The sequence below is a fragment of the Aulonocara sp. 'chitande type north' Nkhata Bay genome, linkage group LG9 (assembly GCF_057382095.1).
Source record: "Aulonocara sp. 'chitande type north' Nkhata Bay isolate Kocher_YH1m ecotype deep benthic linkage group LG9, A_spYH_male_GT1.1, whole genome shotgun sequence".
In the NCBI taxonomy this organism is placed as follows: Eukaryota; Metazoa; Chordata; class Actinopteri; order Cichliformes; family Cichlidae; genus Aulonocara; species Aulonocara sp. 'chitande type north' Nkhata Bay.
Window position 1 is genome coordinate 15,919,776 of NC_141352.1, and position 14,002 is coordinate 15,933,777.

Below are 14,002 nucleotides of genomic sequence, written 5' to 3' on the forward strand. Positions count from 1 at the left end.
TTTGGAATCCGGCCCATTTTGAGTAACACTGCAAATAAAAATGTCACGTTTAATAATCTCCTCATTTGAATTTGTTAAAGGGCAACTCTGCTGGGTTTTACACACTAGTGCATACACTTGCGGTCAGATGTTTACTAGGGGTACAACGATCGATATTGAACCGTTCGATACAGTGCTTTCGGTTCGGTACGCATATGTATGAACAATACAAAATTTTTAATTTATTTTATCAACTTTTCTTCTGACGATGCTGTCTGTGTTGAGCGCTCAGTGGATCTGCGTTCGACTACTCCGCCTAGGCTGCACTGTCGAGCGCAGATCCACTGAGCGCAGTTCAAGCTAGCAAGACAGAAGCTAAGCTCCTTGCAACATGGCAAATTGAACCTCCCCCACCCTCATTCAGATCTGGCATTTGGAACTACTTTGGTCTTCATGTGAAGTAGGACCCTGAAGGTAAGCGCGTCATGGACAAAAGTAAAACAGTATGTCGGATGTGCCACGCAATGCTCAATTACATGGGTGGGAACTAGTGCGTTAGCACAGTTTGCTCGTTAACGTGTTGGCTGTCCAGCCCCACGCACGGGCGATCCGCGGTAGCTCGTTAACGGAGATTTGCCGTGTTGTGGCGTTAACGTCATTTCAGATTAACGCTGACAGCACTAGTGGGAACAAAATGAATATGACTGCACATTTACGCCGACATCATCCTAGTGCAGAGACAAGTGGAAGCAGACAAAAACAACAAGCATGCATGCTACAAACTTTAGCCGAGTCATTTAGACAGCCGTTAGCACATGATTCTCCTTATGGGGACCTGATATGTTTAATATGCTGCTGAGAATATAGCCCAGAAGAAGCGTATAGTATAGCCTGTGAAGGTTCTCAGTCATCCAGGTCATCGTAGTCAAAGGAGCTTGCAAAGAAAAGCGTCTGGACTTCTTTAAGTTACTTGAAGACGTTTCACCTCTCATCCGAGAAGCTTCTTCAGATAAGGTCAAATGGTGGAGAGTCCCAGATATAAACCTAGTGGGAGTAACCCCCCACAGAGGGACAGGCGATTAGAGGATCATCAGGGGGTCCGACGATCCTCTAATCGCCTGAGCCAAGGTGTGAAACTGGGTGTGGGTCCCAATCAGCCAGAGTTTCGGTGTGTTCATTGTGAAACCTGGCCCCACCTTATCATGCGAATTCCTGAGATCAGATGGCCCAGGATGTGAGTGGGCATTAAGGCGTCTGGGAAGGGATCTCAAAACTGGATTATAGATGGCAGAGAGTTGGTGTCGTAAACCCCCGCCTCTGTTCAAAGATGGTCGCTCACAGTGGACATAGATGGCTTCTTTCACTCCTCTTTCAAACCATCTGTACTCTCTGTCCAAAATGTGAAGGTTGGCATCCTCGAAAGAGTGTCCTTTATCCTTAAGATGCAGATGGACTGCTGAGTCTTGTCCTGTGGAGGTGGCTCTTCTGTGTTGTGCCATGCGCTTGTGAAGTGGCTGTTTGGTCTCTCCAATGTAGAGGTCTGGGCATTCCTCGCTGCACTGTACAGCATACACCACATTGTTAAGTCTGTGTTTTGGCGTTTTGTCTTTGGGGTGAACCAGTTTTTGTCTGAGCGTGTTGCTGGGTCTGAAATACACCGGGATGTCATGCTTGGAGAAAACTCTCCTGAATTTTTCTGATACACGTTTTGAGTGCTTCCTTTACATGTGTGTGTTCCTTCTTTTTTCCTTCAGGCTTAGAGGGAACATGTTCTGCCCGGTGGTGTAGGGTCCTAATTACTCCAAGTTTGTGTTCCAGAGGGTGATGGGAGTCGAACAGGAGGTACTGGTCCGTGTGTGTGGGCTTCCGGTAAACTTCGATGTTGAGGTTGCCGTTCTCTTCAATGTGCACAGCGCAGTCCAGGAAAGGCAAACAGTTGTCCTTTGTGTCTTCCCTGGTGAACTTGATGTTTTTATCCACAGAGTTAATGTGTGCAGTGAAGGATTCCACTTCTTGTGTCTTGATTTTGACAGTATAGCTTTTATTTTGGAAAGAGCCATTTCTCTGTAATAAACTCTCTTTTCCAAAGATGAGTGATTTCTCAATCAGATAGATTTATTTTTTTATTACTTTGTTGTTTCAGCAACATTCAATTTAAAAACTGTACTTTTGAGTTAAAATATATATTTATAATTTTAATAAATGACAAATTAAAAAAGCATGAACATTTTTTTGTATTGAAAAAATATCGAACCGTGACACCAAAGTATCGAACCGAACCGAACCGTGAATTTTGTGTATCGTTGCACCCCTAATGCATACATGCACTTGTTATGGGCATTGATGTCATGCTAATTTTGTGCTCTTAATGCTTTCTTTGAACTGACCTTTTTCCAGGGTGGGATGGTTTTACAGCACACATCTCTATAGACTGTGTGCAAGAGTTTGAATTTATTTTGGATTTTCTCCAACGGGGGTCAGTTGTATGCATACAGACTCATATCTTAACTTTTTCAACAGGGTTGAGGTCAGGGCATTGGGGAGACCATTCTAGGAGCTTAATGTTAGCCAGCATTACCCATTCCAGTTTTGATGAGTGTTTGGGATCATTGTCCTGCCCAACTCAAAGTTTCATCCGCGTAGCTGTTGATTTGAGTCAAAGCTAAGGAATTTAGAAGAATTTAGAAACTTTTGTCAAGAAGACATTCGGCTTGTCCATGTGGGCAGCTGCAAATTTCAGTCGAGCTTGAAGGAGTTGATTTTGGAGCAGGGGCATCTTTTTTGGTTAGCACCCTCTCACCCTCTCCAAGGTGATGTAAAAGTCTCGTCGCTATGAACTGTGACGCTGGCATTCCAGGAGTTTCCAGTTCATGGCAGGCTTGAGCCTTTGTGGTTTCTGAACATCCTTACCAATTTCCTCTCATCTGAGGGTAACAGTTTGGGTCTTCTTCCTGACCATGGCAAAGTGGTGACACATCAGAATAACTTGTAATTACATGGAATTGTTTGATAATATTGGAATCTGCAGTTTTTTGGAAAAGGCTCTAAGAGATCTTCCCAGCGTGTTTCTTCACTAAGATCTATTATTTTTGGACTATCGCATTGTTCAGAGTTTCTGTCAACCCAACAAATGCGAGGGAACAACAGTTAGTTGTGATCACTAATTTGGAAGTGCAGGTATGTCAATGACAACACAGTGAAATTTAAAACCTAAGAAGCACAGGGTTTCATCAAACACATCATCTCAGTGCACAGAAACATCTTGCTCTCCATGGAGTATACCTTTCCTGGCCTACACAGACACGCCTCTTCTTTGACTCCCCTACTTACTGAAACACAAATAACGTTATCAGGGCCTTACACCACTAGGCATAGAAGGTTCCCTCCTAAACACGCGCGCGCACACACACACACACACACACACACACACACACACACACACACACACACACACACACACACACACAATGAAAGCCTTTAAAATGTGGCTATCTACTATCCAAACTTCGTTAAGTCAGTGAATAAAATAGAATAGAAAGGAACCTATGACATTGAAGAGACTTTTCTCCAACCATAATATCCTGATGCACTTTAGACCCAGCAACAACATCAGAAAAATTGGATAATCTCAGGGACAAAAGACCCAAACATGAGCTAAGCAATGCTGCACAGTCCAGTGAGGAGTATCCAGTGGCCAGCTGAGGAGACGAGTGAAACACTTGAACAGCAACACCAAAGCAAGGCTGCAGGACCCGATCGCATTAGTCTTAGAGTCCTGCAGCATTGGTTGTCACTATTTCCAATGTCTCCTGGATTGCTGACTATCTGTCAGAGTGGCCTCAGTTTGTACAGCAGGGGGAGTGAGGAAGTTATTCAGGAAATGAATCATACCTGTCTCTATCAAACTGTACAATAACTCGCATGAGCACCCCTGTGAGGCATTAGATTCCACACGCACGGTCTGTTATTAAACCATCTTGCAGCTGGTTCCTAGATTGAATGCGCATTTAAAATGTATTAATCCGATTTGCACCCGTCTCTTGCACAATCTGTTTTGTTTTTACTCTTCTTTAACTTAATTTTTTTTTTATCACTGTTGATTATATATTTATATCTTGCACAGTATAATGCCATCACTAAGAGCCTGTGGCATTTTTATTTCAACTATGATGATAGTGTAGTGTAACACAAATAATTTCCCTCGTAGGATCAATAAATTACCTACTTACCTCACAAATAAGCCAAGCTTGGGACCATGTGACCCTTGCAAGTCATGTGCTGATAGGGTGGGTCAACAACTCAGGACCCCCCAACAAGGTGACAACCCCACTAGATGTTTCACACCTGGGATTCCATTTTAGATCAGAGGCTGAACATCTTTAAGAATCAAATATAGAAGTCTATCTGCCTTCAACTCAAGCTCATAAGACGACCATGACCTGGATGACTGAGAACCTACATAAACATGCTCCATATGAAAAATGAAAAACAGATGCACAAAGTAATAAATTCTTTTCAAGTGATATCACTTGAGACCTTATGTTGGAAAACGAAACACAGGCTTAGTATGATGCGAATTCCCTGGAACTCTGCAGCTTTCCTTTTAACACCCAAGCAGACGTGAGGAGGTGACTTCCAGCATTCCTGATTATGCTGAACAGATTTCCAGGATTTTCAATCCTACATTGATGGGAAACTTCAACGTAGAACTTGTCATCTACCAATCGGAAGGTCTGTGGGCAAGCTACTGAGTCCAGAGTTGCTCCCAATGCATCCATCAGAGTGTGAGTGTGTGAACGAGTGTTAGATTGCAGTGATGTGGGCATGACTGGGTGAATGAACCACGTAGTAAAAAGTGCTTTAAGTTCTCAGAAAAAAAAAAGTATAATGCTTTGAGCTTTTTAGAAAAACATTTATTGTTATTTTCACGTTAATTGTGTAGAGGCATGTACTTCATTCACAAAATAGGAACAGTAAAATTAATCAGACAAGAAAAATATATGCTGTCTTCTGTTTTCTTACATTATCAATATATATATATATATACATACATTGTAAAATAGGACATTGTAACAAAAAAGAATCCAGAATGTAGCAAAAAGCAAGTTATGATGGCTACATCTGCACTGCACCATGAACACAGATGTAACGTGTTGTCAGTCTAAAAACAAAAAAGAAAAGAAAAGCTGATATTAGACTGAGGTTTTCAGATCCTTCTTTCATTGTCAAAGGAGTTTTTATGGCTTTATTTATAGAGTTGAAATGACACAGCTAGCTATAGTTAAAAAACAAACAAAAACAGTGACTTTTATAACACCATAAACCCCGTTATCATGGTAAAACATCTTTACAGAAGTTAGGCGCCATGCTTTTGAGCATTAATCAGGTATCATCTCATCGCTGCACAGAAGCTTCTGTCCGAGACCACAATATTACAAAAGAACACTCACTTAAGCATTACAAAACACACACACAGGCGCACTTTAGTCTCAAGGACAAACAGCCCAGAGAGAATACAGGCATTTTTAAAACAATAGGACAAGTCCACACTTTTAGAATCAGTGGCTGTAAATGATAAGTGGAATTAGCAGAGCTCCTTATACACGATACAAAAATGTCTTCTTATTTCTAAAGTTTAATTTCTTGAAATTTTTGAGTGCAATTTTTAGAAAAGATCTACATATAATCAGAACATAACCTTGGCTTGGATCATGATCTTAGAAATTAATTTAACCTGCTACCTTTTTTTGTTTGTTTTGATTCAACCACAGTGTCATTATACAATAGTGAATATTCTCCAATAACTGCTCTGCAAAAAGTTATTATAAATATACTTGGGCTCAAAAGGTCAAAGATGATTGGAGGATTCAAGAAGTAAACAAGAAGTTTAAAGATCAGGCTGTTTTGTTGTTTTTTTTAAAACACTCATACCTTTACTGTCCCGTCTGTGATACATTCAGCACATGTTACGATAACACTAACACGCTGTACATGATAGAAACAGCTGTAAACTTGTACACCACCAGTGTCTGGTTGGATATATTCAGCAGGAGGCTTTTCCAGCAACACTCCGGGATGTGATCAGAGGTGTGAGGAATGGCAGACATCAGGAATTTGCTGCATCGCCTTACAATGCTGCACTTAAACAATAACATTTCTTGGAAAAGGAACTCACTCCTGAACAATTGTTATTTGGTCATGCTGACAAATGTGAGCAACACTGTCTTCTGGGTATTAAATACACTTTCCTTACAGATTTCCGCAGACCCCGTGAGTAAATTCCCAGATGTTACACACTGACACGGCACAGGAATTAAACAAGCTCACGCTCAAGATCACAACAATGAGCCAATTCCAAAATACAGACATCCACACGTCTACAGCAACAAGGTGAGCAGAGGCTGTAGCTCTATCAGAGGGGTTCAATTCACTTTCAAATTAAATCCAGATGAGTTATTACAGGAATTTAATGCATATTAAAGGATATTAAGAAAGCGATTTAACCTGAAAGTGAAGTGAGCCCCGAGGAAGTGATGTAGTGATATCAAAAAGACAAAGACACACGCACACACAAAAGAAAAGACATTTAGCTGAATGAGTGGACAAACAGGACTCTTGTCTCCACCTGCTGGCCAGCACTGGTATTGCACGGACATCATGACCCTCAGCAGGTCGGAGCGACAAATGTACAAAATATTGCGCCACGACTACTGTTGAATTCAATTTGGTTATGATGAGATTGACCAGTGAGGTTAGGATAAAGCTAATATGCTGTAAACACTTCAGGTTCGGAGGTCAGAGCTCCTGACAGGCCAGCCCTTATTTGGCAGAGTGTTGGTGTTCTTTGTAAAGGTTGAAGCACTGAGTTGTAGAAAAACAGGCTGTGCACATTGCGGGCTAAAAATCATGGATCAGCCTCTTAAAGAACAAATAGTGAGCAAGCTTCATCTCCAAAGTTAAACCGTCCAGTCGAAGCAGCAGGTTTTGTTTTTTTTCCTTTGACACAAGTGGGCCATAAAAAAACACATATAAAGCTGATTCTTTTAGTCTGTTAGTAGGAAAGAAGAAAACTTACTGCCACTTCAACTGTTACACACAATCTCTCTCTTTCTCACACGGACACACACACACAATACATTATATAAAAAAAAAAGGAGAAAAAAAATCAAATGATCGAGCAACATCCATAACCTTTTTTTTTTACTTTTTTTTGTTTAAATTAAAAAAAAAAAAAAAAAAAAAAAAAGCAGCACTTTTTTCTTTGATGGATAATCTACAAAGTGCAAATGCGCCATCTTGTGCTCTGATGGATTAAAAAAAAAAAAAAAACAACCCAAAAAGTCTACCCAAAACCTGGTTAGAGTTTCCTTGTGCACGGATTCACCGTGTGGTGGAGTCTTCTGTAAGATAGTCCAGGTTTGTTGGGAAGCATCCATCTCAAGAGGTGTCGATCATTGTTACGCGTATACTCGTTAAAAAAATGAGACAACATGAGACTCAAGGGTAAATCGATGCATCTCCACATCGTGTACTGCCTCTCTAAAAAACCAAAAACAAACCAAAAAAAGCTGTTCCAGGCTCTCCTCACTGCAGCTTTGTATCTCCAAGTCTTGGTGGACCTGGGAGGCTTTCAGCAGTAGCACTGATTCACTTTAATGCGGTCCTCGTCAATAAATACTTCAATTGTGAGAGGTTAAAAAAAAAAAAAAAAGCAACAGAAATATGAATACAGTATACTGTTAGTATGTGTGTGTATGTTTATGCGCATAACTGCAAACAACCTTGTCTCATGTCTTACGAAGAGAGGTGTGAGATGCGTTCATGACACTGCATGTGGAAATGCTAATGCCACGGAATACATGACTGTGATGATGACTGCATTTCCATAGTTACTGTGAATGGATTTAAATGGGCATCTGCTGGCAGACTGCTGAGAAACTGAACTCTAGCTTTGCTTAAGGCATCGAAGTAGATGACTGAGGTGCTTCTCCTGTGGCAGGAAAGAACAAAAAGAAAAAGAATTATATATACATACATATATTTATTACTTACACAAAGCAGTTCTATCTGGAAAAGTCAGACTGACCATTAAGCCAGAGCTACAGACTCGCTGAGAGGTGGCTGACTGCAATTACCTGGTTAGGACTCGCTCTCCATTGAGATTGTAATGGTTTCGCTTTCAGCTGTGAAGACAAGCAGAACAGAATACGTGATAGAATTTACATCAACAGCTCAGCCTTTCTATGTAATAATAACACCCCTGCTGGGACTCACCTGATTTGAGGGTGTCATTTGCCAGATGGTCTCCGATGTTATTAGCATGCTGCTCGTTGCTCAGGAGGCGATTCTGAGAGTCGCTGAGTGGACTCACGGTGATGTCAGCAGCGCTGGAAAAATTAGCTGCCATTAGCACCATTTTTCTCAAAATAAAAGCCCTATCAGAAGCTTCTACTATTGCACCGGGATTTAGCACCTTTTACTGGGCTCTGACTGCAGTGTCACTGTGGCCTGCTCCACGTCGGTGTTGACCAGTCGGGTGGGGAACGTCAGACCATCTCCCTGGCTGCAGTAAGCAAGCAGAGAATCTAAAGATTAAGAGCTGTCAACTGATTAGAAAAACCCCCAAAAACCGTGAAGCTGAACTTCCTCAGGAGCTGCTGCAGCCACAGACTGTATATAAAAGATGGACACACCATAATGTTACAAACTGTTCTGCAGACTGCTGTTTTAAAGGCTCGACTTTAGCATCTGGCACTTGTACTTTATAAACCCGATGCAACAAGTGATAGGTGGAGCCTGCTTTATTTTATTTTCGTACTCTAATGTGAAAGTATTTAATACAAAAAAGCATTCTTTTATATTAAATATGGCTTGAAATTAGCACGTGTAGCCATAATTTAATCTGGAAAACACTTAGACATTTTGTTACAGACTTCTATTAAAAAACAAAAAAAACAACAACAAGCAACTTGAGTTGCTGCCCCTTGCTGCCCATTACAAAGAATGCAGGTTTAAGACACTCTAGATTCACTTTTCGAACCCATATAGTCTATGCTGCAACAAAGTTAGGCTTATATTTAAAAGAATAACATCACAGCTTTAGCTTTTACTTCAGTATTTAAACAATTATACCAGATTCTTCAGGTTTTGTTTATTTAACACAGAAATCCTGGTCTTCCTGGTTCTGTTGTGCATCTTTTCCGTTAGTACCTACTCAGATCGACTCACCACGACTCAGACTGGTTTTTCCATTACAATCAAGTACCACTAAATGTGTGTGGTTGTTGTCATAGCAACGTGGCCAAGGGTCCTGTGACTTAATTAGTATGCAACAACTTTGCCAGGTTTCAAAAATGTCGGTTTCAGTTTTTGGTAACAATACACTCATGACTCATCTTTTGACGCCATTGACCAGCCAATCGGTGGCATCCAGTCTGACAACGTCACATTTTAGTACCTGCTCTTTTTGTTTAGAACCTCGGCTGAGCAGGTACTATTTTAGTACCTGGTACTATGACCTAATGGAAAACTCTGAAAATCGGGGCACACTGTGGTGAGTCGATCTGATTAAGTACTAATGGAAAAGGGGCTTTAGATCTCCTCTGTCTGAAAGGTACTCCTGGATATTTCCCTTATTTCTCAAGCGGTCGGCACGGCAGATGGAAGTACACATGATTTGGCACACACTTTACACTGGATACCCTTTCTGATGCAACTCATTTATCTGGGCTTGGGATCTGCGCTAGGAATCCACTAGCTTGTTACCTTCAGAGGCTTGGGTTTTGTCTCCTCCCGGGAATCTTTTCTGTGTACGGCAAACCACAACACTCCCTTTAATGTCTGTCTCTCTCTCTGTGAAAGTTTTTCTCTCTCTCTTTTTTTTTTTTTTTTACCTTGTGAAGACGGGCAGCAGCCAGTACTTCTTCTGGTCACCAAAGACCTGAGCAATATTCTTTCGGAAACCCAGAGAGAAACCATTTTTATCAGAGCCTGTCCTAAAGACTGGTGCTCTGAATGCCTCTGCAGGGTAAGAGGAAAATGAAAAGAGAAGAGGCAGACAGAAGGGAAAGAGAACTGTTAGACAAACACTAAAGGAGGGGAACAAAACTCCGTCCCTAGCAACAAAGTTATTCCAGTGATAATGATGACAAAAAAATGACATTCAACTTGACAAACTGTTAGAATATTTGAAATCACTGCTAGATATTAAATACAAGGAAAACGATACCTATTGTCGACCTGTTCTTCCCTACAAGCCAAAGGTGGTAGCTGAAGAGGGACAAAATACTGATGCAGAACATGGCGGCCACAAAAAAAAGAAACAAGACGTGGAATTTGGCAGGCGTGTCTGTCAGCTCATTCTAGGGGGAGAGACGGGAGAAGAGGAGAGTCAGGCAGCCATCAATAACAAATTCACATCGGAGATATTTCTGGAAATGCAAGAGCAATGACAGAGAGCTGATATAAACAAAAAGAAAAAAAAAGGCAGAGAAATGACTTTTAAAAAAGTCTCATGTGAGCCACTTCACTTGCATGCACATCACGAAAACAACAACGGTGAGGACGGTGGGGGAGGGGGGAGGCATCGGAGGATGGCTGTGTTACCTTTGGGCAGTTTTCTGCCGATTTCCTGCGGCAAAGCTTTAGTACAAACAGAAACAAGGGTGGTTAGCAACACCAGGAGAGAACAGACGGGAGGGGGGAGCACTTAGAAATCAGGAGGCAAATAGAAGTCAAGGCCAAGTTGGGTGGAAAAGTGGGGAGCTGCGGGGGAGGTGAATGAAAGAGAGTGGGTTGAAATAAAACTGTGCCCGGACTGGCAAGAAACAAAGGGATAAAAGAGGAAGAGATGAGAGAAAATTGAAGTGAAACAGCTACGAGAGAGAGAGAAAGGAGGTGTTTGCGGGCACATGAGTGGTGTGACTGATGGCTCCGATAGTGGAAAGGGAGGCAGAAAAAGAGAAAAGATCCGAGAACAATGAGCCAGTGTGCGAGAACTGGGGATAAAAGAAAGGGGAAACAGAGGGGTAGGGCGGGGGCCGGTCAGAGGGTGAAGGGTGAGAGAGGACAGAGAAAACAGAGGAGCGGCACAGCGGAGCACAGGAGAGGTCAGCGCCATGCACAGCCAACTCAAGAGATGCTCATCCTGGCTACGACGTGCCACCCGATTCTGCATCTGTGTCACACATTCACTCCATGCTGTGGGGCGAGTGGGCATAGCGTGTCGGTGCGTCGTTACTCACTGTCCAGAATTTAATGAAATACTGCAGGACGGTGGCTGCAATGAACAAACAGTACACCAGCGAGTAGGCCAGGAAGAGGATGAAAAACTTGTAGTTGGAGAATCCCACACAGTTGTTCACCCTGCAGACACACAAACACCACATTTGGATGCAGTTTCTTTTCCAGTGCAGAAACCTTATCAAAGTTTGCAAAAGGTGGAGGCTACTGGTGAGGTAGCACCAAACAAATGGCATTATCAAGCAGTTTCTGAAAAGGTGTAGCAACGTGTCGTAATTTAAGGTATGTTAGTTATAAAGCGTGAGAACAAAGTAAAATGAACTTCTGTCTAGAAAGCACTTTATTCTTGGTTAACTAACTCAATGCACCAACAGGATGTGGCTCTTACATACCAGGGACAGTGATGATCCATCTTTAGCACACACCTGCCAAAAAATAATAATAAAAACAAAAGATTAACTTTAAAAAACTGAAGAGTAAGAGAAAAATTTTAAGGAAAGAAGAAAATTCCCTTACATGTCACATGCTGAGCAGTGATGACATCTGTCTGGCTTGATAACTTGACAGCGGTCACAGTAGCGGATCGCTGCAATAAATTAGCACAACAATCATCATGATAACTCAATTCCAAACAGAACAGATTCATTCTCATTTACATTCAGTGACACAGACGTACCGCCAGCGCCTGTGCGGGTGTACAGAGGGAGGCTGCTGGCAGCTCTCCACAGGATCTCTTGCTGGGACTCTGGCCTCTCCTCCTTCTCATAGCGTTCCTTTTCAGCCTTGGGGAGGCAAAACTGGAGGGAAGGGAGCAAAATACCTTTTTTAAGCTGCCATTTACTGCAGCAGGGGATTACACACAGGCAGACAGAGCAGGCTTGTTTTGTTTTGGAGGATTGGATTAGTGTTATACCTCTTTGGAAGGGTTAGCAGGCTTGGTGAAGATGGTCTTCCAGTAAGACCACACAAACATGACGAATGAGAGGTGGAAGAAGATCAGGTAGACAACTGGAGGGGGGAAACTGAGCATCAGGATCAAGGACATACGCACTGATATGTGGGTTATATAAGGAAATGCCACTGTAACGCAAAACATGGCCTAAGAGCAAAAAAAAAAAACCTACGCTGTTAATTAATTAGAGAGGAAAGCTAATAGTTTATGCTGGATGAGGAGGAGCTGCTGGGCTATAAGCAGGCCAACCTCAGCACTTTGAGAGGAAACACAATTTCTGTGCCAGCCTTTTCTTTAAAAAGCCAAGTCTACAGAGTACTTTTCCAGAAACTTAAGTAAGATTATGCCAATAAAAAACTCTTAGCTCAGTAAAATTCCATTTACGATTTATTAAACAAACATTGTTTGATGTCCTGGGACACTTACTCTGCTCTCCTATGCTGGGGATGGTGACTGCAAAGAGAAAACATAGACAATATATGTCAGATATTATATATACTGATAAACTTTTATACATTATGGTGGAAACAACCATATCATTTATCCACACTGTATTCACTTCTACAAAAATTTTCAAAATACTGATACTGTACATGAGTAACGAATTAATTAAAGGGTTGGCATGTTTTACAGTTATCCATATCAGAAATTAATTAACTACAGCCCCCTGCCCCCTTAATTAAGAAAAAAAGTTTTCCCCTATGCATGTAACCAGTTCCCATATTTACGCCAACATATCTGATAAAAACCAAAAGAAAACCAGTAGAAACTTTCACCTAGTGGTTTATCTAATAATAAATAAATAAAGCCTAAAAATGGGGCGGGAAGAAAAATAAATAAATACATAGTCACACCTCAGGAGCACAGCAGCCATGCAATCTTTTCTATTGCCCCATTAATCTCCTACACAATGTCAAGACAATTTAATTAGTCCACCTTGCTGTTGTTAAGTGTACCTTTTTTCCACTTGCAAATAGTTAACAAAGATTAAGTATTAGGAGCTGACTAATAAAAATACACATGTTGAATTTTTCACAGCTGAATTACAGCACTTAGACATAACCTTACATGAATTTATGTATTTTTTTGGGGGGGGGGGGAGACAATCCGCAACTATTGCCTTAAGCCAGTTTAACTAAAAGAGACATGTTGTGTGGTATTTATATGTCAGCCAGTCAAATACCGTTTATTTCTCCATCCACACTCATTTAATTTCACATAAAACCACAGAGACGAGACGGGTAGCTTTAACATAAAAAAGACAGCACAGTGCTAGTTTTTCTTTGACTAAAACCGTCCTCTTTTGAATATATGGCAACCCAGGCGATGGCAACCAACAGAAAATTAGCTGGATCTAGATTTGGACGGGTTTGCCAACACCTTTGTTGGGCTGCAGTTCATTTACTTCCTGCTGGCCAGCAGCCGCCGCTGTGTTTGTGTGTGTTGTCAGGAAATATGGTTAGCACCGGCTTTTAAAGGCCTTGAAAGAAGCGACAGACGACGGCGAGGTCTCTACTTACATATACAAAGCTCCACCACGTAAGCGTAGTACGACCAGCAGACGACGAGCGCGATAAAAATCACAGGTATCCATGCTAAGCCCCGTTGACAGCATCTCAGTACGTGTGTGGGCGCCATCTTTCCCCCTCTACTGTGGAGAAGGGAGTGTCGACGGGTGACGTCACGATAATAAAAAATGTGAAACAGGGAGGTGAGCCGAGCGATGATATACGACCAGGAAACCAAGTATAGTGCTTCAGTATAAAACATAAAATACAACAAAGGCACCAAGCCCAGCTAGGTTATCACAGTTGTATAACATGTAGCACG

General features: G+C 41.7%; 1 pseudogene across 1 annotated transcript; it reads right to left on the reverse strand.

Annotated features, from left to right (window-relative positions):
* Positions 1-5,193: 5,193 nt before the first annotated feature.
* On the reverse strand, positions 5,194-13,787 carry LOC147321892 (palmitoyltransferase ZDHHC20-B-like; annotated as a pseudogene). The gene is made up of 13 exons (XR_015131031.1): positions 13,693-13,787; positions 12,599-12,625; positions 12,134-12,228; positions 11,897-12,017; positions 11,737-11,806; positions 11,613-11,645; positions 11,223-11,343; positions 10,208-10,340; positions 9,873-9,999; positions 8,453-8,542; positions 8,254-8,366; positions 8,115-8,162; positions 5,194-7,969 (listed from the first exon to the last, which is right to left on the reverse strand). The product of XR_015131031.1 is annotated as a palmitoyltransferase ZDHHC20-B-like (transcript).
* Positions 13,788-14,002: the final 215 nt, after the last annotated feature.